At 32.7% G+C, this 13807-nt stretch overlaps 1 pseudogene; it reads left to right on the forward strand.

Moving 5' to 3' along the window:
• LOC118836775 overlaps positions 1-13807 on the forward strand; it is a 160362-nt pseudogene that overhangs the window by 120244 nt on the left and 26311 nt on the right.

Genomic DNA, 13807 nt, shown 5'->3' on the forward strand with positions numbered 1-13807 from the left:
GAGAAACTTCAATGTCCTTCTAAACTTCTGCTTGAAATGAATTGCCTTCTTTCTAATATTAATATTGTACAAAGGTTGTTGAATAATTGTGAGACATAGAATACTACTAGTCTCAAAGAAAATGAGTAACCCCAGGAGATTGATGGAAAGCCTTATGGAACATAGACTGCATGTATAATGGGCTGCAACACATTGTAAAAACGATATTGTGGAGAAATTAAGTAAAATATGTCATAGAAGATATTGTATTAGATTAAAATGCATTTAATCATTTTCAAGAATATGGTTTTCTACTATCAATCATGTCTTAAAACAAATTGCTGTACAGTGAAATTATCTCTGGATGAGGTCTATATCTGGCATACACCTGCTCCACTTTCTTTGGACATTGTAGGGAGAACTCAAATGAGTTAGTAAAGTAACAGAAAATTAAATTAAATTATTTATTAATTTATGCTCTATTCAAAGCTGGTTCTGTCTAGAAGTCATAGCTGATCAGGGTCCATGGTGGTGTTTGTATCCTTTGCCCTCATGTTTTCATTTCAAGCTAAGTTCAGCCAGCCCTATTCTTCAATGGCAGCTGAAGTAGCTATACCTGAAGGGTCTGGAGCTATTGTTGTTCTCCACATCAGTGGCTGGTCCATAGTCAGAGGGAATGAATGAGGAGTGGAATACCAAGTGATGCCCCATTAGTATGTCTGTATTTTTCCTTCTACACTTACATTTCGTCTCTAGTTTCCAACATATCATTGACACTTCAGGTATGTCATTTTTATTATTTGAACTCTTCAATCTGTGGGCATTCTGAAACACCAAGTATTACAGCTAGTCCCTCTGAAGCAGGAGGATTCAATGACTAGTAGACTGAACAGGGAACTTTCTCTGCTCTGGCTTTGTCACTTGAAAAACTAACAACTTACCTTCCATCATCTTTAGACCAGTCACATAGCACTTGACACTTCACAGACCAATTGTAGCTGGGGACTTCACTTTTAAGGAATTTATATGATGATAGGGAAATGTCAGTAGCAATACTTCCTGAATTCCTACTGCACAAGAATGCTGTGATTTCTTTTTTTTTTAATCTACATAATCTTATATTTTATTTTGCTAGAAAACATTTCTATCACCTTCTTTAAAAAGCCCTAAATTGTAATTTTGAGTTTTATCAGGAAGCTATAGCATTATAAAATAAAAATTGTCACTTTAATATTGGATACCAAATTAATAAGTAATTTGTGTTTTCTACTTACTCATCAACTTTTCTTAGAGACTTATTTAGCATTTTAAGTCAGCTGCATCAGATTGCATTTTTAAATAACACCTCCTATTAAAGTTAGGTTTATCTCTTTAAAAATAATTTATTAATATCTGACTGATTATAATTTTAAGTCATTTGTAAACTGGGGGGGTATGCCCAATGCAACAACTGCAAAGGTCATGAAACCGAGGGATATTACGATAAATACTTGTATTTATATGCATTGGCTACCATGAAATGTGAGTTACTCTAAAATTAAGATGAAATGACTTACTTTCCTTTCATATTGTATGATATTTTTTTTTAAAAAGAAAATGTTTCTTAGTGTTCTCTGCAGCTTGATATTAATTTCATTGACCTGTATCTTTTTTATGTGTTTGTTTGTTTTTTGTTTTCCTTCAGGCTGTACTTTGGAGGTACAAGTTTTCTCAGCTTAAAGGTTCTTCAGATGATGGCAAAAGCAAAATCAAATTTTTGTTTCAGAATCCAGATACTAAGCAGATTGAAGCAAAGGTAAAAGCAAAACATCTCTCCAATTATCCACCTATAATTGTATTAATACCAATAGGAAGTAGATGAAACTTGAGTGAATTGATGAGGTCAAATGCTCATTGGTGTTCTGATTGCTGCTGAATATCTGTCATGCCCCAAAGCATGGATTAATTTCAGGATTCTGTAGGGCTTGTTTATTGTAAGACCAAAGTAAAAGTAAAAGAAAAAAAAAATGGGAAAAAAACTAATTCAGAGAAAAGTTAGTGTATGTATTCTTTGTCTAGTTTTATAAACTGTGCACATTAGCTACAACTTGTTATAATGCAAACTATTTCAATAATCACTTTATTGGTAGCAATGGGGAGTTCTAGATACAGGACATTGTATTTTTATGAAAGATAATCATTTATAAGTATGTAAATATATAATCATATGTCTATAATATTATAAAGAAATGCCAAACATTATTAGCCTTAAGAGTTATTTTAAATACCAGGGTACAGTTTACCTCAGGAGGTGCATACAGAATTAGAGGAGTAAAACCAATATTCTCCCTTCATTTTATAAATTTTTAGTTTTGTAAGGTTGATGTTCTATGGTAGGTATTCTATGTGTCAGTCACTAATTTTATTAACATATTTAGGTTTTTGAAACAAAGAGTGACTTTAACATGTTCAAATAAACTCCACTACGTAAGTTATACTACAAACAGTATATAAGGAAAGTACAAGGAGGAAGCCTGGTAGAGGAGAGAAGGCACAAAACTTGGAGTTGGGAAGACCTCAGTGCAAATTCAACTTTAGACACCTTTCAGTGCCTTACTCTCCTCATTTGTAAAATGAAAGGGTTGGACTCAAAGGCCTCTAAAGACCTTCAGTCCTATGATTCTATAAATGATCATCTCAGACATGGGGGTATGAAAGTAGAGAAAGGAGAGGGAAGAAATTAGTGTAAAGAAATGAATTCTAAAAAAACAAAAACATTGTTTAAAATAAAACAAATTATTTTGGTAATAGAAATTATACATTTGGGTTTTTAATGTGTTTCTTTTATTAAGATCTAAAGGCAGGTTGAAAAGTAATTTCTTTAAAATGTAACAAAACTAAACTTTATTATGCTCCACTTATGTACAAAACAATGTATTCAGAAATATAAAGATGAAAAATGATAGTCTCATTGCTTACAGAGCTTATATTGTAGTAAGGTAATGAGAAGCATAACTATAAGTTAGATATTAAGTCCACTTCAAGACATTCAAGGAGGGATTGGTCATTTCTAACTGAAGGAATCAGGAGTAACTATGGAGGATTGCACTTAGGTGAGCCTTAAAGGGAGAAATATTATGTCAATAAATAAAAATGGAGGCAGAACCTTCTAGGTACAGAGAAAGGTGTGCATGAAGAAAAGAGAGAACAGACTAAGATTTATGAACAGCCACAGAAACATTCATTGTTAGCATAGGCACAAACCTGTGCTAACAGTGGACCAAGAGATGAGAAAACTTGGACCCACACGAGAAATAGCTTGCTCAAAGTCATACAGTGAATTAATGTATAGGGCTGGATGTTGAATGCAAATGTTTTGACTCCAAGGTCAGTCTATTTTCTACTGTGCCACATTGGCTTCTTATCAATTTTGACTAAAGAACAGAAAATATATTAGCAGGAGGCAATGTAGCTTAGTGAATAATGCACTAGACTCAGAATCTAGTTGAATAGCCCTAGTAATCATTTATCCTATCTGTACATCAGTCTATAAAATGGAGTTATTTTGGATAAACTCTAAGGTTTCTTCCAGTTCTAAATTGATTATCCTATGAGTACCATAAAGTATGATTGAAAAGGTAAATTGAAACAAGATTATGGAGGTTTTTAAATGGCATATGAAAGATTTTATAATTTCTTTGATAGACAATGGCAAACCAATTGACACTAGTAAGTCTGATGATGAGAACTAGTCATTAGAAGGATTACTCTTAAGAGAGAAAATTAAGTCTGGGTCATTAATTAATGGCAGTTAAAATAGACAAGAAAAAAGATAATGAGAGACCAAATTAAAGTGGTGATGGAATTAAAAAGGAGTTTTGAGAAATGAGGAATATTCTGGATGTAAAATCAATGGGCAAGCCAGTGGTTAGGTACGTGGTAGAAAAGTAGTCCTGTTCATTTAAAGGTAGGTCTAGATGGTCTTGGAGGTTGCTTATGATGCTAAGATTCTTTGATTCAGGTTTCTTTTCATTCAATATATTTCTTTATGCTAACATTATTAATAATCAACATCCATAATGTGACTTAAAGACAAATAAGAATGTAATTTAAATACTAATTTTTCTGCACTTACTTTTCCCCCATCATTTTTGTTGTAATAAATATTTTACTACAAGCTCTTTGCCAGGAACCCAGTGACTCCTGGCATTACCACTGAGGTCAAGATATGTATACAGCATATTAGAACATATTATAAGTTTCAGCATTCATATTGACATCACCATGATGGACTACCTTGAAAGCATTCTTCCCACAATAAGTTGACAAAAGACAAACTGTTAGAAGGATCCCCTAAAGAACCATCTGGAGCCAGTTTTTCAGACATACCTCCTAAGGATTCAGCCAAAGCACAAAATAAAGGAAATAAATTCTTTTCTAATCAGAGCAACTGCTGAAGTTGATTCCCTTTGTATTTCTACATCTAAAAAATAGTCAGCTATTTCCATGTGGGTTAAAAGATCGTATTAACTAAAGTAAGAGAATGTTATATATGACAGGGGGAGCTGTAGTCTTATGTTAGTGCTTTTATTTCTTGCGATGTCTATTAGGAGTTTTTTTTCCTTTTCAAGTTCTCATAGCTGCCTGCTGCAAGAACTTTTTTAGAATGGATAGAGTAGTTCTATAGCAAAAAAAGGCCTGTGCCCCTCATATGTTTTTGTTGGATGTAAAGCACAAATAAAATACAGTTCCATAGTATGAATGTGTTCTTGAACGTTTACTATATAGAAATGTAGTAGAAAATATGTCAGAAAGATAAGAAAATGATAGTTTAGAAGTTATTACTCAGTGATAAAAATGTAAATTTTGCCATGATTAATGAAGTTCCTAATAGGTTTTTGGTTTTTGTGTGTATAGGTTTAAAATATATAGTTGTGAGGAAAGACATATTTCACCAACATTGATTACCTTACACTTATTCTGTTAGATTTTCCTTAGGAGCCATTCCAGTCCTTCTTTCTTACTTTTCCCCATTACTTTTGCTATCTTTAAGGATAATCTATTTTCCTGCCTTGTCTCTCTCAGCTATATCTATTTTATGGAGTTTTTTTCTGAGATAATCATCAATCCTGCTTTATAACAAAAAAAACAAAAAACCTCAACTGAGCCATAATGCATTCTATTCCAACTCTTAATTTTATTTGTCTTTGAAGCTTTTAGTTGACTTCATACTACAAAGGTTTTGTGTTAGCCTCCTAAGCCTTTCTGCCATCCTTATTCATTTTATGAGTAAGTTAATGCCATTCACATTCATAGTAATGATTATTAAGTTCCTTACAAGGTACTCTGTTATGGTATTTCTTTTAAAATTTGTAAAATCTACTCTAGATAGGAACAGTTAAAATCTCATCCAGCCTCATTCATTCCCACTTCTTTGTCAATTTAAAACTTCATTACTTGTTCTTGTTACCTTGTTTTTCTTTTAAATCAGTGATATAGATATCTGCTGTTGGTTTTTGTTATGGTAATTTCCTCTCTATCCCCCAAACTCAAAAATCTCTCCTCCTTCCTATCCCAATTTACTGTCCTGTTTAATTTAATATATTTCTAGTAAATATAGTCTCACTCATTCTGTATCCCTTTTTCTGAGTCTATCTCTTTCTGCCTGTCTCTGTCTCTCAGTCTCTTACCCTGTGAATCTCTCTTTCTTTCTCTCTCTTTCCCTGTATCTCTTATTTAACCTTTTTTTTTAGTCCAGATACTGTGAGGTTTGTGAGATTGCTTCTCTATTTTAGTCAAATTATAAGGAGCATTAAGTCCTTTTCTCCCCTCTTCTTCTCTTGCCCCAGAGTATTTCTTATTACAACAAGACAAGGTAAAAAATTAACTCAAAGTCTTACTTTTCTGAATACAAGCACTAGATAATCATATTTATCTCTGTGGTTTTTATTAATTTGCATTTTGCTTTCACTTAACACTTTTGATAATTTGTTTTATGATTTGACATACTATGGTATTAAGGCAGTTTTTTGAATCTTGGTTTTTGAGGAGCTCAAAATCCTCAAATTGTTTCTTAGGCCTGCTTTCTAAGTTAGTTGTTACTGATAATGAATCCTCCCTATACTATTTCATTTTAATCTTTTTCCTTAGAGCCTAACACAGTTCCAAGCACATAGCAGGTATAAATGCTTGCTTGAGTAAGTGATTTTTTTCACTTTTGCTATCTTTTGATTTTGCTCTAATGCTTCTTGGTATATCATTGCATTTTCAGATCTAACTCCTCTTTTTTTTTTATTTTTCAAGGGTCTTTGCTGCTTTTCTAAACTCCCCAGCTTCTATTCTATACTACATTTATATTTTGCCCCTTATCCCTTCCTTCCATTTTTTTATGCTTTGAAACCACTTTCACGGTTCTTATATTCATTCCATACTCCATCATAGTCTTCTGAAGTTATTGTACAATTATTCTCTTCTTCTCAATTTTTATCCTGAGGTTCTCTGATACTATAGTATTTGTGAATTATGTCATTAGTTTTTTCTCTGATTAACTATTCAGATTCTCCACTCATTTTCCCCCCAATATGTGGCATTTTCACCCCTTTAAGTTATTGTTGTAATTCTTAGAGTTTATAGCTCTTCTCAGGCCATGAGGAGAAGCTTAAATAATATTAAACTATCATTCAAGTACCTTGATTTTCCCTCCTTGTCAGAAGAAAATAAGGATAATTGTATTTCAGTGGGAAATTATGATAAATGCATGATCATTATATAAATCCATCATTAGGTCAAATGAATTTCTTTTGTTTGTTTTACTTTCAAAATCTTTATTTGGTTGACCTCATGATAAATGCCAGCCCTCTTTTTTCACAAAAGATAGAATCAGTGATTTGTAAGTTTTATTTTGCAACTCAGACCTTTAGAAATATGATCAAATGTGTCCAGAAATGCAACAAGAACACAAACAATAACAACTTCACTATTCCATTCATTCCTGGACTATTCCCCTCAATGAATCAATGGTACTCCTCCCTAAAATTCCTAGCAATGTCCTTTTTCAGTAGACAAGGGTGGGTCATGGTATCTATCACTTCAGGTGGGTGGAGAAGACAATGATGTAAACAAGAGAAAAAGTTATGCTTATGATTGATTGATTACCACTATATTCTTTTCCTCATGAAAGTCTTTTTTGTTCTCAACCCATAATGAATCATTCTAAAGAGAAAATTATATTTCATGTATCTTTTTGAACATATAGGCAAGAACATGTTTTTAAAAATTCACTTGGGAGGAAGGAGGCAAGATAGACTTTTGATTTCTTTGTGTAAGGAGCTCCTAATGAGGAAATTTCCTCCACTAGTGCCTATTTGGCATAGACATATAGGCAACCAGGTGGTACAGTTGAATGAGAGCATTGGACTTGGAGTGAGGAAGACCTCAATTCAAATCCTACCCACATTTTCTTAGCTGTGAGACCATGGGTCATTTAATCTGCCTTAACCTCAGATTTCTCATCTGTACAATGCACCTAATGTAGGGTCTTTGTGAAGCATAAATGAGATAATACATGAAAGAGTGTTTTACAGAATTTAAAGCATTCTAGAAATGCTAGCTAGTACTTTTTTAAGCTTAGAATCTTTGAGGATTACCTGAAGGATGGAAAGGTTGTCAATTCCTCAAAGAAACAAAGTAGGTATGCAGCAGAAGTAAGATTTGAACTCAGGTCTTTTTAACTTCCAGGAGGGTCCTCTATCCACTATATCATGTTGTCTTCTCAATAATGTATTAAGAAAGAAAATATTTTGAGTGCAATTGCTTGGTACATTTATAATGTGAATATTCATTGTTTCATTCATTATGAAGCAACATAAAGAAAAAAAGAGTTAAAATTAAATATTAAGATTACAAAGAGTTACAAAGTCCTTGAATATTTTCTACATGACCACTTCTAAAGGAAGCAAAAGCTAATCAGCTAGAAGCTTTTAACAGCTCCATCTAGTCACTCAAAAAAATAAAAGTTTGATAAGAGAACACTTGCAGACTTGTGAAATCCACATGATTGAGTCATAGAATTTGACCTAAATCATGACTATATAAAGTGAGGGCAGAGTGGTCACGCTTGGGAATAAAATGAAACTACAGTGAGAATCTTTGACATGAAACTCTCCCCATAGGATTCTGAGTATCTGGTATTTCTATTTTGTGGTTTATTTTAAAATTTTCATAGAGTTTTCTCAAGAGATTATTGCTTTTCTTTAAGTATATCTTTGGGGAAAATACTGTATACTTAAATGTGATTTAATTTTTTTCATCTTGGATGAGGACTTCCCCTGCGGAATATAACTCTATTTTTAAGATGGGAATTAAATGGAGAAGGATACAATTTATATGGATTTCTGATAAGTGAGTAATAAAGCAAATTTATTTATTTCATAAGCCAAAATATGTGTTTACTATAAGATTGATGTGCATGAAATGCCCTTATATTCCCCTCATGCACTCTGTTTTCCTTATTACTGTTAAGTCATATTTTAAGAAAGTATGAAAAAACATGAGATTCAGTGTTCATGGATTTGTCTATGAGTTTGCCAGTCACATCAAAGTATCCTTGATTTGGGGCTGCTAGGTAGTGCAGTGAGTAGAACACTGTCCCTGGAGTCAGGAGGACCTGAGTTCGAATCTGGCTTCAGACACTTGACACACTTACTAGCTGTGTGACCTTGGGCAAGTCACTTAACCCCAATTGCCCTGCCTTCACCCCTCAAAACAAACAAATGAACAAAAAAACATCCTTGATTTAAGGCTCAATAAATGTGTATGTATGGTCCATCTCTGTTAAATGAACAGACACTTACTTCCTATGTAAATTGATTGTATATACTACCACAAAATGACATTAAATACCAAAAATCTACATCTTAATCTATATGTATGCATTGCATGTTACAATATGGATTTTGGTAAATGATAAGTCATTAGGTTATCCTATATGTAACTTCCTAAAATATGGAATTAGTAGCACAGTCATGTTTATATTTTCTTTTTCTATTGGTTTTCAATTTCATTTCTATATTTCTTCAGCATTTTGTAACAAAAACTCCAGGGGACATTCTAATTCTAACTAACATGGTGGAAAATGGACTCAAGGGAAAATACTTAACTAGCAAAATAAAAAATGCCAAAAATAACTTTCAAAAGAATATAAATAGAATCATGTTGAATCAAAAGATTCAAGAATGATGACTCACTTCCTCTGAAGGATAAATTAATTTTTGCCAAAACCAAAATGGAATAATCATTTTATTTATTATTAAATATAAAAATAGTATGTTTAAAGTTTTCTATTAGTAAAATTTTACCTATTATCCATCCCTTCTATCCTTCAACTTTGGCAGGCTTGCCCTCTATTTTTGAGTTGATTATTGTTTAAGATAGTTGACAGTCATTTCTGTTCAACTCCAAGTTCCCACTAATAATGTTATAATAATGGAAATGTCAACCTCACTGGAGAATTTGTTCAATCATGATATAATAACAATGAAGTGAGTTCAAAGGAGATTATTGTATTTTGTTACGGTAGCCAATGATGCAAGTTGTATTTTCATAAAACGTTTTATCATACTGCTGTGGAAAAAAAAAATCACCTCTTTGAGTTCATAAGATAGGTAACTGCTGCCCAAATATACTTACCAGAACATAGAAACCATAGAGGTAAAATCCTAGGTGTTATTACTATGTTCAAGCATAGGTTTAGGGCTCAGAGAAAACCTGAACAATTATTAGGATTCAGAAGCCTTCTTATAGGCAAAATTATGTCAGTGTCAGAGAAGTGAGTCTTTTACATATAGAAATCTTGGATATTCTTCTTGGACCATAAAAGTTAAAGAAAAGATAAATTCATAATAGCATATTGCCCCTAAGGTCATAAAAGTTGGACGAAACTTAGTTAGACAGAATCATAATCTCATATATTCCCTAAGGAAACAAACTCCAGCAAAATGTAGGTAAACTAAGCCAGGTTAAAGTTTAACATTTAGCAGGTTAACAAATAGGTTGATTGAGGGAGAAAATTTAAATGTCACCACGATAACCAAGAAGACTCAGTGGCAGGGAAAGCTTTCCTTCAACAGTTAGCAAAGAGAGCTAACAAATAACTAAACCACTTTGGCTTCTCTTTGACTTCTACATGAGTCAGATATTGGACAGATAAGGTGAACATTAATAGAAGACAAGCTTTCACTTAACCAAAATTTTCAGGAGGAATGGCCCTCAGGCCCAAATAAAGGGAAATTAAAAACAAAAAATTCCCTTAGAATACTGACAGAATGATTGGTAGAATACTTACGGTACTGAGAAATGAAGAAAGTTCTGGAAAAATTCTAGTTAGTTGACAGTTCTAATATAAATATAGAGCAAAAAATGCTAAGATTCTCTGTTGTAATGTTGAGGAATTCCTCAGTCCAGAGATTTTAAGATTCTCCTGAAGACTAATTCCTCTCACCTTGATCCATTTGAGTGGAGATCAAGTGAATATGCAAACACTAGAAGATAAAAATATTCAGTTGACATCAGCCTGTGGGCAATTGCTGGGCAGACAGCCACACTACAGGGCAGAGAGAGGTACAAGCACATATAACATCCTCAGTGGCAAATGGTACCTATCAAGAGAAGCTGAACAGCTACTTTTTTATTTAGGGAGGTTGAGTAAAAAGGACAGAATGTCAAGTGATTTGGAGAGTAGAAAGTCTTAATCTTGGGGTTATAACTTGTTAACATTGTTGTTTTGAAGAGTTCACAAAGATCAGGTCTATTCTGATAGGAGTGTCTTCATGTAATTAATTCCATCAGACCATCTTGGTGGGGCAGGAGATAAAAGAGGTCCCCAGTTATTCTCCTCAGAATATCCATGAAGTAGGAGGTCCCCAAAAGTAGAGGCCTCTTTCAAAATAGAATCAGTGGATTTATCTTGCTGCATAAAATACATTCTGAGGTTGTGTTTACTAACACAACCCTGCAACTCCCTTTCTTTAACCTCTAAGGCTGCTTTTTGGGGGGATATATTTTCTTCAAATTTACAGTATATGGGTTCTATTCGTTTCCTCCACAGTAGCCTGCTATAGTTTCCCCCTAAAGTGCATGGCTCTCTTTGAGGGGAAAAAAAATGATGAATATTTTCATCAATAAATGGAAAAAAATGTGTGACCAATTAGGCATATTTGTTTCATACTTGAATCACATGAATTGAGAGCAAAATTATTGTTGTTGCTTTTTTTTGGACTTCATGAAAAATGTTTTGAAAGCTATATGCTAAGTTTTTTTAAGTAACTTATAAATGCAAGCTCAATGGTAATATTTTTTTTTTACAAATTTAAGATTTCCTTCTGAAATTCTTTTGAACTTCTTATATATTGTGACAACACTTACAAGAATTTCTTTCCCAGCAAAATGTGACCTGTGTACTAAATAAAAGGGGAATCAGCATTGTCCCATTTGTCCAAAATGTAAATAAATACAGGTGGAATAATGGAAATCAGTCTCTGAAAATAACATCAATGTATTGTTTTTTAAATTTATTTCATCTAGTTTTCGTGGAAACTTTCAAGAAAATTCTTTAGTACCTGGTTTTTGCAAATTCTTATATTTTCTAAACTATTGATATAATAAGCAACATAAAAGGAATGAGAGGACCTGTCAGTAAACATCACTAGACCCACAGTAAATGCTGTAAGCCAAATATGATTAGGTGAGTCTAATGGTTTTATGCAACCATGTATATGGCTGAAATTGAGTACAATGATGACAGGGGTATATCAGGATTGTATAGAATCCAAAAGAGTAGAAGGTTTTCATCACTCAAACAGCAGATGCTATAATTTTATTTTTATATTAGCATAGAATTTCAGTGGCCCAAGGGAAAGGTATTGTTGGATAATCTGTTCTCTTTCATAACTATAAGGGTAGAAAATAAAATAAAGAAATAACACAGTATTAAAACATAGAGACCTTTGCACACATAGATTGACTATTTTTATGTGGACCTGTAGTTTCTATGATGTAAGAAACACCCTCTTCCAATATTTTCAACAACTTTTCTCCAACTAATAAACTTAATGGTAGAAATGTTAAGTGATTTCTTGCTCTGAATCATAGCTAGTCTATGTCAGAGTCAAGATTTGAATCCAAGTCTCTTTGACTGTCCGTCTCTAAAAATAATTATTTACTTATAAAGGTAGACACATGTCTAGGGAGGCAAGCTGGATATTTTAAAATTGGGTTTTTTAAAAAAGTTTTATTTCTTCGCCTTTTAGTTTATTAGTTTTAAAAATGTCATATCTTACTCTTCATGACCCAACTTGGGGTTTTCTTGGTAAAGAAATTGGAGTGGTTTGCTATTTCCTTTTCCAGCTCATTTTGCACTTGAGGAAACTGAGGCAGACATGGTTAAGTGACTCGCCCAGAGTCACACAGCTTGTAAGTATACAGCTTGAGGCTGGATTTAAACTCAGGTTTTCCTAACTCCAGATTCTGCACTCTGCCCACTATACCACCTACATGCATACATACACACAGGTATATATATGTATGTATGTGTGTATGTATGTATGTGTGTATATATATATCATATATATAGTAGTAATCATTAATGACATTTCTGATTAATTTGAAATATTTTCTGCAACATTTCTGCTAAATGTCTTGCGTATTAGGACTTTTGATTCTAACTACACGTCAGAAACTTCAAACGACATTCCTTTCCTTTCCAGTATGGAATATATTCTAAAAAAAACCCAAACATTATTTTCTATATCTGAATATAAGGATATAAACCAAGGGTTCTTAATCCATGAACTTTAAAATAAAGAATTTTTTTTATAACTCACTCTATCTCTTTGTGTGTTTGTGTGTGTATGTGTATATACATACACACATATATATACACAAATATACATATATAAACACACACATATATGTTTATATATGTATATATGCATATATAATTTAAGTATATGATTAGCTTCATTTGAAATATTATATATTTTATGTTAATACATTTACAATCGTTATTTCAAAAAAGGGTCTATAAGTTAACCAGACTGCCTAAAGGGTTAATGGCCACTGATCTAAATTTATTACTTCAGCTCTTTAAAAATGAAAGCATATAACTATCTAATATAACATCTTTTTCTGCATGTCACTCATTGAACTGCATGTTGTATCTATTTTAGTTGTTTCAGGCTACTTAGAAAATTATGTCTCATTAAAGGGGCATGATGAGTAGAAAACATGAGACAGTTATGGTGATAGTATGGATGGAACTAATAATTGTTCCTTTTATTGTCAATAGCATACCCATTAGGAGGTATTATGATTGTCTCCTTTTTAACCATTTAGAATAAGGATGATACCCTTGTTTAAGAAGCCTCCCTACACAAGATGTAAATATCTCTATTTACAGGGTGTCCCTAAAGTCTGGACACAGTGGCAAAAATTTTCAACAACAGTTTATTTATTTAATTGGAATATTAACAGACCTTATCGCCCTTGACTTCTTTTTCTGGGGTATGCAAAAGAAGATGGTGTACTGAATGAAAATCACAGATGCAGAACACTTGATTGAACACATAAAGAATGTGCTAAAACTGACTGAAATATGGAGTTACTGTGAGTTCATGTGCATCTTAAAAAGTACATCAACCTTTGCATCACAAATGATGAAAATCATATTGAAGATATTATTTGTTAATATTCCAATTAATTTAAATGTTGTTGAAAATTTCATTCATTTCATTTCCTGAAAATATGCATTTTTGCCTATGTGTCCAGACTTTAGGAACACCCTGTATAATATGTT

This window comes from Trichosurus vulpecula, chromosome 1 (genome assembly GCF_011100635.1).
Source record: "Trichosurus vulpecula isolate mTriVul1 chromosome 1, mTriVul1.pri, whole genome shotgun sequence".
NCBI lineage: Eukaryota > Metazoa > Chordata > Mammalia > Diprotodontia > Phalangeridae > Trichosurus > Trichosurus vulpecula.